The sequence below is a fragment of the Aotus nancymaae genome, unplaced genomic scaffold (assembly GCF_030222135.1).
Source record: "Aotus nancymaae isolate 86718 unplaced genomic scaffold, 86718_ANA_hifiasm-v0.15.2.pri h1tg000008l, whole genome shotgun sequence".
Classification (NCBI taxonomy): Eukaryota; Metazoa; Chordata; class Mammalia; order Primates; family Aotidae; genus Aotus; species Aotus nancymaae.
Genome location: NW_026988419.1, coordinates 27,657,103 through 27,675,058, shown reverse-complemented (window position 1 = coordinate 27,675,058; position 17,956 = coordinate 27,657,103). Strand labels below are relative to the sequence as shown.

The 17,956-nt window shown below is 39.4% G+C and overlaps 1 long non-coding RNA gene across 1 annotated transcript in view; it reads right to left on the bottom strand.

The window, feature by feature from the left end:
* The window catches only part of LOC135273612 (uncharacterized), a 28,661-nt gene extending 15,391 nt beyond the window's left edge, over window positions 1–13,270 (bottom strand). Inside the window, exon 1 of the long non-coding RNA XR_010341356.1 lies at window positions 13,187–13,270. This is a non-coding gene — a long non-coding RNA (uncharacterized LOC135273612). The remainder of the gene's footprint in view (window positions 1–13,186) is intronic.
* Window positions 13,271–17,956: the final 4,686 nt, after the last annotated feature.

Genomic DNA, 17,956 nt, shown 5'->3' with positions numbered 1-17,956 from the left:
ACTGCTCACTCGTATTAGTTTGAATATGGCTTTAGGCTGCAACATAACATTTTATTCATTCATTCACTTATTTATACCCCACTTCATTTGTATAAATAATTTGATGTGGCTTAAAGGAATAAATGAGATAAAATGGTGTATTTGCATTTCAGATTTAATTCTACTTGTTTGCCCTAATTAAGTCAATTTTGACATTTTAATGTCATGAGCCATAGCATTAAATAATATATTAATCTATTGGAGCTGAAAGGGTTTGAGAGGTCATCTAGGCTACCTCCCACCTGGTACAGCTTGCATCGTAGCCTGTCCAGTGAAATGGAGTGATATTTCTACCTTGACTCTATAACAGACTGAAGAAACTGCGCACAACTTTTCTCATGATGTGGCTCATGAGAAGCCCTAGTTTAAGATCTGAAGCTTGGTGAGTTTCCCAGTAGGTGAAGAAGAAAAGTTCTATTCTATCTGAAAAGATTCTGTCACCAATTACCCAGATCATTTCCCACTACCAGGGCATAAAGAGAGTGTATTCTCTCAGTAGCAATACCTGAGGCATTTCTAGCTTTTTCTCCTTTTTAAGATTCCTGGAAAAGCAGAAGCCTTTGCTCTCTGAACCCTGGCTTTATGCCACCTCCCCACGCCACCTCTAGATGAAAACTGCTCATTTCATTGTCAGCCATACTTGATTCAGTGGAATTCCCAAATTTTGTCCACAGAATCTCCCTGCCTGAAGCTTCCCAGTTGGGGGTCATTTCCCTGGGTTATTTCTGCTTTAAAGACTTTGTAACTGTGAATAAGGCACTAGGTCCTTCTCCTATACCCACAAGCAGTTATTTTGGTTTTCCCCTGGGAGTGTTGGGTGGACTTGGGCAGAGACATTGAGCTGAGAGCTTAGCTGCCCAGTTGAGTACCAGAGACTTCTGATCTCTCCCCACCTATTCTGTGAGGGCCAAGGGCACCTTCTTCTGCCAATGGCACACCATCCCTCAGAACTGTAAAAAGTGCCACCTGTTGCTTTGTTCCAGCATCACAGGGAACAACCACATAATGCAAAGTTGATATGTCTGTCTGCATTCACCGGATCATGCTGCTGTAACCACTAAACCTCAGTGACTTACAGCACAAAGGTGCTGGGACTTACAGCACAGCCCATCTGCAGCCCAGCTCTGCCTCTCACAACTGCTGGGGATCAGGCTGATAGGGATCCCTTGGCTGGTGCATGCCATTGTCATGACAGAGGCAAAAAGCAACATCCAAACCTCACAATAGCTTTCCCAATGTCTAGTCACAAGTGGCGTATGTCACTTTTACGTTCCAGTGGCCAAAGCATATCACATGGCCACATCTGATGTCAAAGGGGTGGGGACGAACACTACAGCCTGGAGAAGGACAGATGCTACTCTATCCAGCAAAGGAGCGATGTATAATCCTTTCACAGTGAGTGAGGTGAACTGGGACAGATATAGCAATCGATCTCAGTTGGTGACATTATAGTTTGGGGAAGACTCCCATAGAGGAGCTAACTTGTTTACACCAATTATAACCTATCATAGTTTCACTGTCCAGATTTGGGGGCATCTGCTCACTGCCGTTTCTTCTAGAAGCTCTGAGTGTCCTCCATAAATTTTCCTGTCCCTTTTTCATGCCACCCGCTTCACTCTCTATCTCCCCATCCACACACATTCACGTAGCACCTGGGTCTCCTTTCTTCTGCTCTCCCAAATTTCCTACTTCCTCTTCTTTTCCAGGCTGTTATCCTTCCCAAAGCCTCCTCTTGTGCCTAGAGGTGTGATACACAGATATCCTTGCCTGTTCCCATTTCCCTTGTGGGGTGAGGTAAGGGGAAGCCTCAAGTCCTTATGGTGAAGGAAGGATGAAAAGACATAGCATGGTCTTGACTGCAGGAGGCACCCTACTTTCATTTGCCCTTGCTCTGAATTTCTTTAGTTATGGCCACATATTTAACATAAATCAGATATCTCACACTACAAGAGTTTATCTTCTGCTAATGTGCTTCCCTGAGTTTACAGATGAGACTCATATTCTCCCTGCTAGCAAAGCTTCTGTTCCTTCTTATGCTGTTATCTATCTCTTTTACCACCTTTGATTACATAAGCATTACTTTCCTATTAACTTGTCTCTGGAAGACGTGCCCAGTGGTTGCACTTACACTTTTAAGGGGTGTGTGTGTGTGTGTGTGTGTTCGTTCCAGTTTTTGTTTATTTACTTTGCCTGGACTGCAGTGGATAAGGAAATTCAGTTCTGCTACTCAGTCACATGGGAGCCCTGCGCAGGGTACCATCCACATCTGTTGAGCTGTCTCATGCCCACCACCTTCCTTCCTCCTTTCCTCCAAAAGGGCACTATTGCTTTATAACTCTCAGGACCATCCTCCTGCCCAGAAGATGCTCAGTACAGATGAGCATTTTCAATCTTATGTCCATATGTGCTTCTCCCAGCTTTGCACTGTTCCTTATTTTGGGTGCACAATTTCATAATTCCATTTAAGCCCGCATCTAATTTAGAGAAATAGCCCAGGGTTGTTGCCACACAGTGATACTTTGAGAACATCTCCAGAACAATGCTTCTGTGCACCAGGACCTTCATGGTTCCTTTTACCAAACTTTTTTGTTTAACTTTTATTTTAGGCTCAGGAGTACATGAGCAGGTTTGTTATATAGGTAAATCGTGTGCCATGGGGGTTTGGTGTACAGATTATTTTGCCACCCAGGTAATAAGCATAGTACTTGATAGGTAGTTTTTTTGATCCTCTTTCTCTTCCCACCTTCCACCTTCAAGTAGGCCCCAGTGTACACTGTTCTCTTCTTTGTGCACCTGTGTTTTCAATATTTAGTTCCCACTTAAAAGTGAGAATATGTGGCATTTGGTTTTCTGGTTCCTGCATTAGTTCACTTAGAATAATGGCCTCCAGCTCCATCCATGTTGCTGCAGGGTACATTACCTCATTCTTTTTTATGGCAGTGTAGTATTCCATGGTGTATACATACCAAATTTTCTTCAGCACAGCATTTAGGTTGATTCCATGTCTTTGCTGTTGTGAATAGTGCAAACTTTCTTTAGTTACTTAAATAACTCCAGTTTGGACACTGTATGCCCCACCCAGTCTCCTCTGATGGACCAGGCAAAAAGCTCCACTTCCCCAGGCCTGTGACTCACAGAATACTTGGCAAGAGGGGACCTTACCACTGGCCCAGATCAAGACCCTAGTGCCATTCAGATATGCAGGTGTCTTGGTTTCCACTCAGAAAGATCATGACCTTTGACCCTCACGATGTTTGCATTCCTGCCCCTGTGCCTAATCCTGCTGTTTGGGACAAAAGATGCTAACCTATAAATTGCCATTTGTTTCTTCCAAAGTATGGCCAACCATTGAAATCATATAAAGCCAACCACCTCATGAAAGAACACACACTGAGAGAGGGCTGTTGAAACAAATGTCCAGTGAGCTCACCCCTCATAGAACCACAGAGTGGAATGAAGTCCAGTCTTCTAGAGAGAACAATTGACTCCAACCCCTTCATTTTGTAGATGAAGAAACAGAAATCCAGAAAGTCCAGTTAAACTTGCTTGCCAGGCTGGTGAATGCCAGGAAGTAGATTTCTCATCTCTTAAAGCAACACTCTTTCTGCTTTGCCATGTCCCCACCTCGAACTAAGCACAGTAATTTTTTCCAGGAGACAACAAACTCACAAGAAGACATATTTTCTTTTTATTGCTGCATAGTATTTGTACATATTTACAGGTACATGTGATATTTTGTTACATGCATAAATGTGTAATGATCAAGACAGAGTACTTAGGGTATCCATCACCTGTATTTATTATTTCTGTGTGTTGGAAACATTTCAAGTCCTCTCTTCTAGTTGTTTTGAAGTACACAATACACTGTTATTAACTATAGTCACCCTACTCTACTATCAAACATTGGAACTTTTCTATCTAACTGTACGTTTGCATCCATTAACTGATCTCCCCTCATAACCCCTAGCCCACCTATATGTATTTCCTAGAATCTGGTATCTATCATTTCACTTTCTGCCTCCATGAAATAAACTTTTTTAGCTCCCACATATGAGTGAGAACATGTGATATTTGTCTTTCTGTGTCTGCCTTATTTCACTTAACATAATGACCTTCAGTTCCATCCATGTTGCTGCAGATGACAGAATTTCATTTTCTACAGTTGAATAGTATTCTATTGTACATATATACCACATTTTTAACCTATTCAGCCATTAATGGACACTTGGGTTGATTGCATATCTTTCCTTTCCTTTGGATAAATGCCCAATAGTGGGATTGTTGGTTTATATGGTAGTTCTATTTTTAGTTTTTTGAGAACTCTTCATGCTGTTTTCCATAGTGGCTGTACTAATTGACATTGCCACCACAAGCATATAAGAGTTCTCTTTTATCCATATCCTTGCTAGTATCAGTCACTTTTTATCTTTTAATAATTGGCATTTTAACTGGAGTAAGACGATACCTCACTGTGGCTTTGACTTGCATTTCCTTGATAATTAGTGATGTTGAACATTTTTTCATATACCCATTGGCCACTTCTATTTTTTTTTTTTTTTTTTGAGAAATGTCTATTCATGTCCTTTACACACTTTTGAATGGGATTATTTGTTTTTATACTGTTGAGTTCCTTGTATATTCTGGCTATTAGTTCCTTGTCAGGTGAATAGTTTGCAAACATTTTCTTCCATTCAACAGGTTGTCTTTTTATTCCGTTTTGTTTCTTTTGTTGTGCAGAAGCTTTTTAGTTTATTATGGTCCTAGGTGTCTATGTTTATTTTTGTTGCCTATGCTTTTGAAGTCTTATCCATAAAATATTTGTCTAGATCAGTGTCCTCAAGTGTTTCCCCTATGTTTTCTTCTAGTAGTTTTATAGTTTTAGATCTTACATTTAAGTCTTTAATCCACCTTGAGTTGATTTTTGTATATAATGAGAGATAGGGATCCAGTTTCATTATTCTGCATGTGGATATCCGATTTTTCCAGCATCATTTATTGAAGAAGGTATCCTTTCCCCAATGTATGTTCTTGGCATCTTTGTTGAAAATCATTTGGCTGTAAATGCATAGATTTATTTCTGGGTTCTCTATTCTGTCCCATTGGTCTATGTGTCTGTTTTTATATGAATACCATGCCATTTTGACTCTTCTACTTTTGCAATGTATCAGGTAGTGTGATGGCTTCAGCTTTGTTGTTTTTGTTCAGAATTGCTTTGTCTATTTGGGCTTTATTTTGGTTCCATACAAACTTTAGGATTTTTTCTATTTCTGTGATAAATAACATTGATATTTTGAAAGGGATTATATCAAATCTGTAAATTGCTTTGGGTAATGGTCATTTTAACAACATTAATTCTTCTATCTATGAGCACAGAATGAGATCCATGGAATGTCTTTTCATTTGTATCTCTCCCCTTAAGTTTCTTTCATTAGTGTTTCGTAGTTTTCCTTGCAGAGGTCTTTCACTTCTTTGTTAAATTTAGTTCTAGGTATTTTATTTTATTTTTTGTAGCTATTGTAAATGGGATTATCTTGTTGATTTCTTTATCAGTTAATTCATTTTTGGTGTATAGAAATTTTTGTATTTTGATTTTGGATCATGCAACTTTACTGAATGTATCTATCAGATCTAAGAGCTTTTTGGTGGAGTCTCTAAGTTTCTTTAGATATAAGATCATGTCATCTGCAAAGAGGGATAATTTGACTTTTTAATTTTTAATTTGGACACCTTTTATATCTTTTCCTTGTCTGATTGCTGTGGCTAAGACTTCCAGTACTATGTTGAATAAGAGTGGTGAAAGTGGACACTCTTCTCTTGTTCTAGTTCTTAGATAAAAGGCTTTTGACTTTTCCCCATGATATTAGCTGTGGTTTTGCCATACATGGCCTTTATTGTGTTGGAAATGTTTCTTCTGTGCCTAGTTTGTTGAGAGATTTTATCATGAAGGGAGTGTATTACTTCATTCTCATGCTGCCATGAAGAAATACCCAAGACTGGGTAATTTATAAAGAAAAGAGGTTCAATTGACTCACAGTTCTGCATGGCTGAGGAGACCTCAGGAAACTTACAATCACGGCAGAAGACACCTCTTCACAGGGCAGCAGGACAAAGAATGAGTGCAAGCAAGGGAAATGTCAGACACTTATAAAACTATCAGCTCTCATGAGAACTCACTCACTATCATGAGAACAGCATGAGGGAAACTGCCCCTATAATCCAATTATCTCCCACTAGGCCCCTCCCACGACACATGGGGATTATGGGAATGCAACTCAAGATGAGATTAGGGTGGGGACACAAAGCCAAACCATATCAAAGAGGGACGTTAAATTTTATCAATCGTTTGTCTGTATCTATTGAGATGATCATATGGTTTTTGGCCTTCGTCCTATAGATGTGATATATCACATTTATTGATTTTCGTATGTTAACCCATCTTTGTATCTCTGGGATAAGTCTCACATGATCATAGTATATTATCTTTTTGATATGCTGTTGGATTTTGTTTGCTGGTATTTTGTTGAGGATTTTTGCATCTATATTCACCAGGGATATTGGCCTGTAGGGTTTTTTATTTTGTTTTGTTTTTGGTTATATCTTTGTTTGGTTTTGGTATCAGGGTAATGCTGGCTTCATAAAATAAGCTAGGGAGAATTCCTTCCTCCTCAATTTTTTGAAATAGTTTGAGGAGAATTGCTGTTAGTTTGGTAGAGTTTGGCAGTGAAGCCATCTAGTCCTGGGCTTTTCTTTGTTGGGAGAGACTTTGCATTATGAATTCAATCTCATTACTCATTATTGGTCTATTCAGGTTTTCAGTTTCAATCATGGTAGGTTGTACGTGTCCAGGAATTTATGCATTTTCACTAGGTTTCCCAGTTTGTTATTCATAATAGTCTCTGATAATCATCTAATCAAATGTATAATTTTTTTAAATTATACATTTTCTAATTGTATCATTTTGAAAAATGATTTTGAGACTCATTTTTGTGATAGCAATTGCAATGTCTCTTTTTTGTTTCTAATTTTGTTTATTGGGTCTTCTCTCTTTTTTCTTGGTTAGTCTAGCTCGCAGTTTATTGATTTTTTTACTTCTTCAAAAAAAGCGAGATTTTTGTTTCATTGATCCTTTGTATTTTTAAAATTTCTATTTTGTTTAAGTCTGCTGTGATCTTTATGATCTATTTCTATTACTTTTGGGTTTGTTTTGTTCTTACATTTCTAGTTCTTTGAGGTACATCATTAGATTGTTTATTTGAAATCTTCCTACTTTTACGATGCAGGTGTTTATCGCTATAAACTTTCCTCTTAGCACTGCTTTTGTTGTATCCCATAGATTTTGGCATGCTGTGTTTTGATTTTCATTCGTTTTGAGAAATTTTTTTATTTCCTCCTTAATTTCTTTCTTGACCCAATGTTTATTCAGAAGCATGTTGTTTAATTTCCACACGCTGATACAATTTCCAAAGTTCCTCTCTACAAGATCTTTGAAATATTCTGATTTTTGAGAATGTTGCATGACAAATAATAGCAACTTGTCCTTAGATAGCAGTTGGTTAGTTTGTTTATTTAACTTAGTTCCTAGTGGAACTGGCGGAAATAACATTCAGTGGTTCTCCCCACCTAAGTACACCCTATTTTCTTGTGCCTAAAAGAGATCTGACATACCAATAAACAAGTTATCACCCAAGAGTGTTTCTCTTACTATCCACTTAGGTCATGCCTGGGGCTGTCCCTCAGGTACTCACTGGCAGTCTATGTGTCTAGGTATGTCTGTGCTTACAGATTCGCTGAAGGAGGAGTTGTTTCTTTGCCTGGCCCCAACTATGTCCCAGGAGCAATTAGGTGCTTAGTAAATGCTATTGTAGGATAACATATTTTTATCACAGTAATAAATTTTTTTTTTTTTTTAAATCAACATCCTAGTGACAGACCCCAGTTAGCCAGCTGATGCTAATTTGTGGTATGTTGCAAGATTTCTTTTGTAATCTATTCCTAAGTTCTTTTGTAGACACATGAGTAAATAGACCATGTGGAAGAAAGGTAGGAAGAGCTGGAGTTTGGAGTCCACACTCCAGATGTAGTCCTCTGGTGAGAGTACAGAACTTGGTGTCAGAAGTTTAGAGTTTAATTTCCTGCTCAGTCAACAACTCTTTGTGTGATAAATAAACTGACATCCACATACCCGTAGGCAGAAAGACTGTCTAAACAACTCTAGAGCAGGGGGATCTGTTTATTTTACAATTAGCAAAAGGTAAAGGGTCTTGTCTGAAACATTTAGTTAGGATCCCAGACTTGACACTCTTTCCACTGGCTGTACGTGCCTCCTTCTTTAAACAAACCTCCCACCATCACCTTCTGAGAGATTCTGAGAATTTTAAAAATTCTAACACATATCACAGCAGCATTTGTTCAAACTGACTTTCAAAAATCACTTATAGTGGATGTAGGGTTTCTTTTAACATATTACCTTTGGAAATGAAGGATCAAAATATGAAAGCCATCATAACAGTATTTCTGATGGAATCACCCTGGTGAGTATTTTTTAAATAGAAGCAGAGGAGGCTTTGATTTCTTCCCATCACAATGTTGCAAACGAGCCTAAATACAGCTTTGCATTTGTTTAACTGAAAGCTGCCATTTCTCAGTGTCAGTTGGGTGTTGTATCTCAGAATGACAAGTGCTGTTAACTTCAGTTACCAAAAATAATAATAATAAAAAAAGAACCAATCTTAGCATATCTTCACCAGAGTATAATTGTTAAAATAATTCTATGAGAGATTCTGCAAGAAAAAAAAAATCTACAAAAATTGGAATTACTTAGGGAAATACATGGGATGGATTTGCATTTGTTATGACCTGTAGTTGGCAAGGTGAAGAAAAGCATAAATACATTGAATTTCCCTGACATGGGCAAATTCATCACTAGTAACAGGAGTAACAATAATAACAATACAAACAAGGGCCATAGAATGATACAAAGGACTTTCAAAGATTTATACACATTCTGTTCTAAATAATAGTTTCAGAACCAATTTCAAGCAAATATACTTTAGTTAGTTCCATGTCAATCTAAACTTACAGGGTTGATCAATTCTGGAACCCCTAGTCACTTTAAAACTATGGGCTCCCATTGAATAGTGCCTTTTTTAGATTATTTACATTTTGATTCACAAAAATGTGATTTCCTATATCATATCTCAAAAGTACAGTTTTGCATAAGCCAAAGTGCCCCTTAATGGAAACATGACTGTGTTACTGGTGCATGCTGGAATAAGCACCTGCCATTTGACTAGGGTGCCAGCTTACTGCTGCTGCTTTTTGGTGTATGCATGTCTGCCCTGTTGCAGAAGGTGGAAGGGAATGGATTTATATAGTGGGTATAGCACTGCTAAACTCTAAGTCAATTTGCCTGACCATGTATTTTCAGGCAATTAAGGAAATACACTTGAAAGTTAACTCATGGGAAGGTGCACTGGGCACTGAGCAAGGTCTACTGACTCATTTCGTTCTTAAGGAAGATATATCACTGACTCCTCAAAGGGATCTCCTTGGTCTGACCATCCCATCCCAATGGATGTCAACAAGGGTTCATGGAGAGGAAGGGTGGAAGACTTGGGTCATCTATTTTCTAATCAAATGTATAATTTAAAAGATAATTTTGAGATGGAGAAACCTACTACTTAAGCCATAACTAAGGAACAAGTCTGCATTAAACTAAAATTACTGGCACGCTGAAAAAGGGGGCTTAAGAAATTAAAACTCACGAAGTCGGGAATTTTTAAGAAGGCAGAATTATCTGGGTCCCCAAGGAATAAAAAATAGAAAAATTTCTGCACTAATTCTTTTCTTTCTTTAAACAGTCTAAAGGTTTATTGAATTACAGTTATAAGTAAGAAGAAAGCAGTTTGCCTTTCTTGGGGAAGAACATTTTAAGCTTTTTTTTTTTTTTTTTTGCTTTTAATATTAACAGAGTTTCCGAGAATTCTAAGAAAAGGCTATTCCTAGTATCACAAAAAGAAAAGGCAATAAAATTTTGAATTTGGTTTATACAGCTGGCATTTAGGAAAATATAATAAATTATTTTGATGCATTGACTGGTAAGTTTTTTGGTGATTCATATCAGGTTGCTGTATTTATTTTAAGATCTACTGTATAAATCTCATTTCCATTAATTCAAAAACATTTATCAAGCACCAATCATGTACCTGAAACTGAGTTAAACACTGGGATTCTCTGATGAGAGCAATACTACTATTTATTTAATGATAAGTAAAATCAAATAAAAACTATGCTACATTAGGCCCTTGCTATAAAAATTTAATAGAACCAGAGTTGGAAAGCTTAAAAATATTTTAGAGGTCATCTAATCTAAGACAACTCATACACACAAAAGTGTATTTTACATGGGACCCAGAATAATCGTGTGTGTTTATATGTATATTTCATATATATATCATTTATATACATACTATATATGTATGGATTATATATATGTATATATATAAGCAGTTTCATGAAATAATACATATGATGATTTATTACATTAAAAATGCTGATTACAATACTCTAAATTGATTTTATAACCCATTAACGAATCTCAGTCTGAACTTTGAAAAACACTAATGTAACACAACAGCCCGACCCCTTATCTAGAGATGAGATTGAGCCTGAGTCAGGTTACTTGCTTACATTAGAGCCTTGGCTAGTGGAAGGGCTAAACCAGATTTCCTGAGTGCTGGTTTCCTGGTCTATCACATTATCTTATTTTCTTCTTAGAACTCATTATCACCATCTGAAATGATCCTGCTCATTGCTGTCCTGAGTACTATCTGTCTCTTCCTTAAGGAAGTAAAGCTCTTGAGAACAGCCACCTTCACAGATGCACTGGCTGTTATTCCACTCATGCAGAGCTTGGCATATAGCATACGTTTTATACAGTTTTTTTTTTAATCAATGAGGGCACTAAACTGGACCCTGCTTTATATCAAGTGTAGATTCAACTGACTAGTTTGGTAGGGTCATTGCTGTGGAATAACAACCTGCCTTTTATGAGTGAGGAAAAAGAAGACAAAAGAATGGACCCAAAGTACACACAGCATCAACACAAAAGCCAGAAGCAGAGTCTAGGTCTCCTGATCCCTGTTCAGGGCCCTGAGTCCCTATGTTGTCTTATATTTTTAGCATAATAATATTATTAAGTTAACTTGCCCCAAAATAATCCTCTCCCTTAAAGTGTAACTCTTCTTTTTTTTTTGAGACAGAGTCTTGCTCCGTCACCCAGGCTGAAATGCAGAGGCACGATCTCAGCTCACTGCAACCTCTGCCTCCCAGGTTCAAGTGATTCTCCTCCCTCAGCCTCCTCAGTAGCTGGGATTACAGACACCTGCCACCACGCCCGGCTAATTTTGGTATTTTTAGTAGAGACAGAGTTTCACCATATTAGCCAGGCTGGTCTCAAACTCCTGACCTCAAATGATATGCCCACCTCAACCTCCCAAAGTGCTGGGATTACAGGTGTGAGTCACAGTGCCTGGCCAACTCTTCCATTTTCTAAGAAGTAGGAGAGCTCAGTGTTGGAGAAGCCACACTATTGATGAGAATACTGTCAGTCAGATACAGTAAGAGGAACACATGCTTCCAGGTGTGTTGAAAGGTCAAAAATTACATTTATTCCTTCTAAGTTATAATCAAATGAAATAAGAAATCAAATGGGAAATGCTTTCGCATCCGAAATCCTTGCCAAATTCTAGCAAAGAGACACAAAGTCAAGTAAATATGTAATTTAACTTTTGGGTACATTTTAAAGGGAAGCAAATTGCTTCTGGTCAGAGGTTTTTGTTTGGACAAGTTTCCAGTATGAATTTTAAAACATCTTAAAAACTAAACTCCGGGAATCCATGTCACAAAAAAAAAAAAAAAAAAGGAATGAGAGAGACAGGTGGAAAGAGAGAGAGCTTCTCACTTTAGGCTACAGAAGAAACCTCACATTCTGAAAAATGACCACTGTCCAAAATAGGTCAAATTTCAATTTACCCTAATTCATCAAAACTCTAGCAGCCATTGTGGAAAGCACCAGCTTGATCTGGCCCAGGGTTGAAGGGTTCCTTGGGGCAAGTGTACACCAGGCTTTTTCTTTATAACCCCAGCATGGCCAAAGTGGACTCTACCCATCTTGGATTTTCAGTAAACATACAAGTCTAACAAATGTGACTGAGAGCCAGTGCCTTTGATTCTAAAATGAAAGATTTCACTGAATTTTGATGAGTAGCATTGGGCATAGCGTTTGGGGTAGCTTGGGGAGTATTCTACCTTCTGAATCAGATTTAGCAAATAAATGGAGGCCTTCCATGCTTTAACTGGTGACTCTAAACCGGGGTTTCCTAGTTTTTGCCACTGTTTTAAAGGTGGGGAGGGAAAGTTTGAATTAGAGAAAAGAAGATACTAGCTAAAAGTGATCATATTTACTGTGCTCTAGAAACAATTTCCCATTTAATATTATTCCAACATAAATGTTGCCCCTGCATTCCATCCACAATGCAAAACACCAGGGTACAGAATTACCACGAGGGCTTGTTTCTGCTTAATGTACCCTAGAGGAAAGCCTAGAAAACATTAAAGCAGTAGCTAGGAGCTTTAATGAAGTTAACCTGCTGAAACCAGGGGAGGTATGCCCGAAGTACACCTGAAAGCACTTTGATTAAGGCGTCAGCTTCAAAGGAAGCCCCTCTCTTCGTTTTTTAGCTTTGCTGCCCTGAGAAATAGAATTACACTTTTATATTCAGGCTAATTTCACTGTCTTGCTGAGGCCTGAAAGCATTTCTAAGCATTCTGAAGAAGTAAGGGAAGGGGGCTGTTTCTGTCCATCTGGCCCCCACATCACAAGCCCAAATGGAACCCTCAGAACGCTTCAATTTGAAACACGTCCCGAGAATGTAAAGTCCAGCACAATAAATGCCTTCCAGTTCTGAAAAAGATAACTTCCTACTTTCTGCTAACATTGAGTCAATTCGGGTTCCACAGGTTTGCTTTTTAAAACAAAACAAAACAAAACAAAACGTCAGGTAATCCCTGGCCTTCGTAAATTATCCCTCCCCTAACACACACACTGCCTTTGGCTGGTTAATACCATCACCTCGCTCTCCATTACCTTTTGTTTTCTAATGCCTGCGTTCCTTTCTTTCTTCTTCGTCCTCTTTTTCCCATTTTCCTCTTTAGCTGGTCTCTCTCCTTAGCATTCCTTTCCTTTCCTTTTGCCTCTCTCTTCTAGGAGTTTAGTTCCTCCTTGCTGCTCGCTGTTCCCTTTTTTGGTCACAACTGCCCCCTAATGGTTTGCAAGATCATTACTGCTTTGGACTAGAGGAAACAGGGAGGGGAAAAGCTAGGGAAGGAAAGTTAAAGAGAAACATAAAAGGTGTCTTTACTTTTAACTTGCAATCTAGTCTCAGTACGTCTGGAAAATATGTGAAACCTGCATCGATGGGGAAGAAGTGAACTGAAAAACTAAGGACAGGTATGAAGTTTGTACAGAATACTTTTTTGTGTAATTTGAATTTTTTAAAAGACGTACGTGTACTACTTATTTTCCTTTTTATTTAATTTTGAAAGTAAATAAATAGAATGAGAGTCTAGAGACTCAAAAGGAGACTGCCTCTATAAATGGTTTCTTCGTTGCTGCAGAAAGCAAGCACCATTCCAGCCCCCTCCCTGTTAGTGCGCTCATCCAGATACTAAGGGTTGATTGGCAGCTCAGTAAACTGTGTAGGAGTAAATATGAAGGAGGAGAGTGGGAACTAATGACTATGGTGGGTGTGAATTAACCCACCCTGGAGTCTCCTCAATAGCAAAAGGTCAGCTCCCTGACTACTGCCTTTCCATCAAGACTTTCATGCTCAAATTAGCAGCTATTGCCATCATAATGTAACAATCACCTGACATGTAGATGTCTAATTAAGGCACCATAAGTCACAGGTTACAAATTTGAAAACAGCAATAGCAACAATAAAAAAATCCCTTACAAATCTGTGGGGGATTTGATAGGGTACATATGCACGTGACTGAAGGCAAAGTAAGTGGGTGGAAGATTCAAGTTTCCAAGAAAATTCATCTATGAATTTAGGAATGGGAATATTTTGTTCAAAATATTTCCAAATGATTAAAAATTTCATATCGTAGCCCTAAAATATCCAATCGTATAACCTGTAAGTGCTGTGACGTTACAAATAAATTCTTGGCCTTTGGTTGTGATTACCAAGTAGAATCTGTATTTTTGTGATGGGCTAGCTTATTGAAAAACGTCTCCTCAAAAAACCCTGCCAAGATGCCTGACATACTCATTAGCACTCGCTCTTTCAGAAAAGGTACCCAGTGCAAATACTATGATGATGGAATATCCATTGAAGGCCCATCCATGCCTTAACAGTTTAAGGATAAAGGAGCATTAATTTCAAATTGCTTAGGTTGGCCTATGGAATTCATACTAAAACCAGTTTTAAATCCATGAGTGAGAATGGGATCAGGAAAGAGCCATAGACAGAACTCAAAACCAGCTAAGGTTAAAAATCCTTCAAATCAACCCCTCATTCTAAAGGTGAGGCAAGTGGTTCCAAATTGGTTAACAGAATGTTCAAGGACACCCAAGTAGAGACCTAAGGTCCAGCTGCCCTGTCCTCAAGGTTTTTGCTGCCCCACCTGCTTCTCTGCGGTGGTCTCCACTGACGAGCGGAGCTGAGGCTGGAAGTCGCAGGAGCACCATAAAGACCCTGACCCCTGGTGAATGCTCTGGAAAAGTCATCCGAGAGAGCATAGAAAGAACACAGGATGGTAGAAAATAGTCTGAATATAAGCTAGCCCTTCTCTTCCTTAGCCAAACAGACAGCAAGCATTTTCAAATGCTGCCTTGGCAATCAGCACTTCTGCTGATACTGGGGTTCCTTTCTTGGCAAACAAGTAGGGTAACTACAGAGATTTATAAGGGTGTGAATTTCTGTAGGTTTCTATGGGAATTATTCAGCTCTGGTCTTTTGATTCTGAAGCTGAATTGTCCAATATGGTAGCTGGTAAGCACATGTGGCAATTTACATTTAAATGAATAAAATTAAATACAACCTACAATTCAGTGACTCATTCACACTGGCCACATTTCCAATGCCCAGCAGCCATATGAACAGTACAGAGACCGCTATCCTTGCAGAAGATTTATTGGAGAATGCTGTTTTAAGGGAGAGGGTTGACGGGGTCTTTTTGATACACTTATGCCTCCAAGGTAGAAAAATTAGTGTATCATAGGGAGATCAGCCTTGTGCTAAAGCCAGGCAGAGTGGAAGAAGCAAGAAGGCTTTTTTAGGTTCCTTTTCCAAGGATTCCAGGGAGGTTTGAATGAATTTTGCACGTTTTGCTACTGCTTTTTAAATTTTCTCTCATAAGGACCCCTCCTGCCAGATCCAGTGTTTGTGTCTGAGGAAGAGAAGAGACACACACACAGTGCAGAGTGAAGGAGATTTCAATACTTTATGGAAATCTGTAAGGATTCTGGAAACCCACCACACAGAATATACTAGAAATATCAATTTAGAATAGAAATGTCAAATAGAAACTACTGGACAATATTCAAGTATGCTGGGAAAAAAGTGTTGATTGTTTAAAAGGCAAGTAAGAAAAAAAAACCTTAGTGACAAGAAACCTGGACTTTGACATCAAACAAAAGAGACACTAATAAATTAGGACCTATTCCATTTTAACTGAAGCTTTGCTTCTGAGACAGATGTAGCTAAACCTTAACTAGGGCAGTGTGGTAAATTACAGATGAAGAAGCAATTATGCCTCAGATCGCCCCTTTTCAGGATGAGAGCTTATTGAGGTTAGGGCTCCAATAAGGGGGGAAGCACTATGTGACAAGTGGTATCTATTGTGGAAGCATGAAACTTCTGGAGCTTTTAGATCCTGTGTTCCCAAGAGGCAAGATCTAAATCTCTGTCTTGCTCGCATTCCTCTGGCATAGTCATGCATCCATGAGCATGTCACAAGTACAGTGGGATGAGCACAGATGGAAAACCGTACCTGAAACGAACCTCTAGTAACCACCAATGGTTGAGTGGGCTGGTGGTGAAAGGGCTGGCTCCAGCTCAGAAACCCATCAGCTGGTACTTTGAACGTGTCCCTGCAAAGCTCCTGCCTGCATGAGGTGAAGCTTTTGGTGTTTTCAAATTGGCTCTCTGCAGTTGCTGTTAAAGGTCACAGGTAAATCTGGGAATTCCACCTCTCTAGCATTTTTGGGAACTTGTTCTTGGTGGTTTTTCCTGAAACATCTGCCCCATATTGAAAAGTACCCAGGGAGGAAATGTGAAGGAATACTTGTCCCGGTTTCCTTCAACAAGTGAGCATTTATGGAAGGCTGTGTGTAAATATAACACATCAAATCAGAAGTTTCCAACTAGTGGCCCGTGGTGGCTTTGCATCAGAATCACCTAAAATGTGTGTTAAAAATACAGATTCCCAAAGAACACTCCAGACCCAAGGAATTTGATATGCAGGAAGATGGTTCCCAGGGATGTGAATTTTTAACACTTGCTCCAGGGGATGCTGATATACCATAAGGTTTGGAACTGTCTAGCTGGGAACACTTAACTTTCCACAGGGTTGTGGCGTGGTAACAGCTTTCTCTTAGCATCATTTACCAACCCGTTTCATGTTCCCCCACATCCCTTTCCGTCAAAGGAATGGAATGTAGGATGAGATTATCTAGCATTATTTTACAATTAAGGAGAATGCCATGAAACATCCTAGGTGAGTCAGTGATGTGGCCGGGATTCTTAGCTTCACTAATTAGCTATTTTCTAGTCAGGTCAGTGTTTTGTTCACAAACCCACTGGTTGACACCAGCCTTTAGGTAGGCTGGCTTCCCTGTGGGCCAGGGATGTGGACTAACAAAATACTGAAAAGCACAGTGTCTAACTCTTCACCACTGTATCTCTGGTCAAAACCAAACCAATTGCAGTCAAACCCTGAGATCCCAGTCTAGAGGAAAACAAGAATGGCAGGTCTGAGCCAGTGCCAGAGTGAAGAATTTCCCTAAAGATTTGTTTTCCATGTGGCACATGTGGGATTTGTGTTTAGTTCCCAAGAGTCCTTGGAAGTTTTAGGTTAAAGCAATTCTAAGCCCTCCCTGGGCTGGTGGAGTCTTGCTCAGAGTAGGCTGGAGAGAGAAAGATCGGCCTCACTCTGAATCTTCCCTGTTCTGATAAAGCACTTTGAAACTCCCCACCAGAAGTGTGACCCTAGGTGGTGTTACCATTATTTATTGAGTGCTGCCCCCTAAAGGATCAAAAAATGGTCTGACCGCTTGAGTCCCCAGGGCTGGAAACTTGAGACTGTCTGTCCAACTGCAGGAAATGAGGCATTCACTCAAGGGGGTGAGAAGTCTTGCAGCTCTGGTACAGAGGACTCCCAGGAAGTCAGGGAGCTTCCCCTGTAGGCACCTCTGAAAAATGAAAAGTCAGAGTGTGGGCAAACAGGTCCAGGAACAAAACTGGTTCTGACTTTACTCTGGAAACAGCCTGATGAGGACCTTCATCCCTGAGACCCCAAGACCGGAAGTCCAGGGTTGTCATTCTTATGGTTCTCCAGTGGGCTTCAGTTTACTTCTTCTCTCTTCTTTCCCCCTTTCACGGTACCCTTCACCTAAACTCTGGCTACAGGAGTCTCCCACATTGGGCACTGGCTAGATGGTTTGGCATGCCTGGTGAGTGGTGGGGAGAAGTGATACTAAATGACCCTCTCTATTCAGGGACTGTCACTACGAATAGTGTTATTTGTCCTTAGATTAGCATCTTGGCAATGACATATAAACCGGGATCTCTGCTTAAGGTTAATAATCCGAACTGCCTCTTTACCTTGTTAAATATTTGAGGCTTGGAATCAT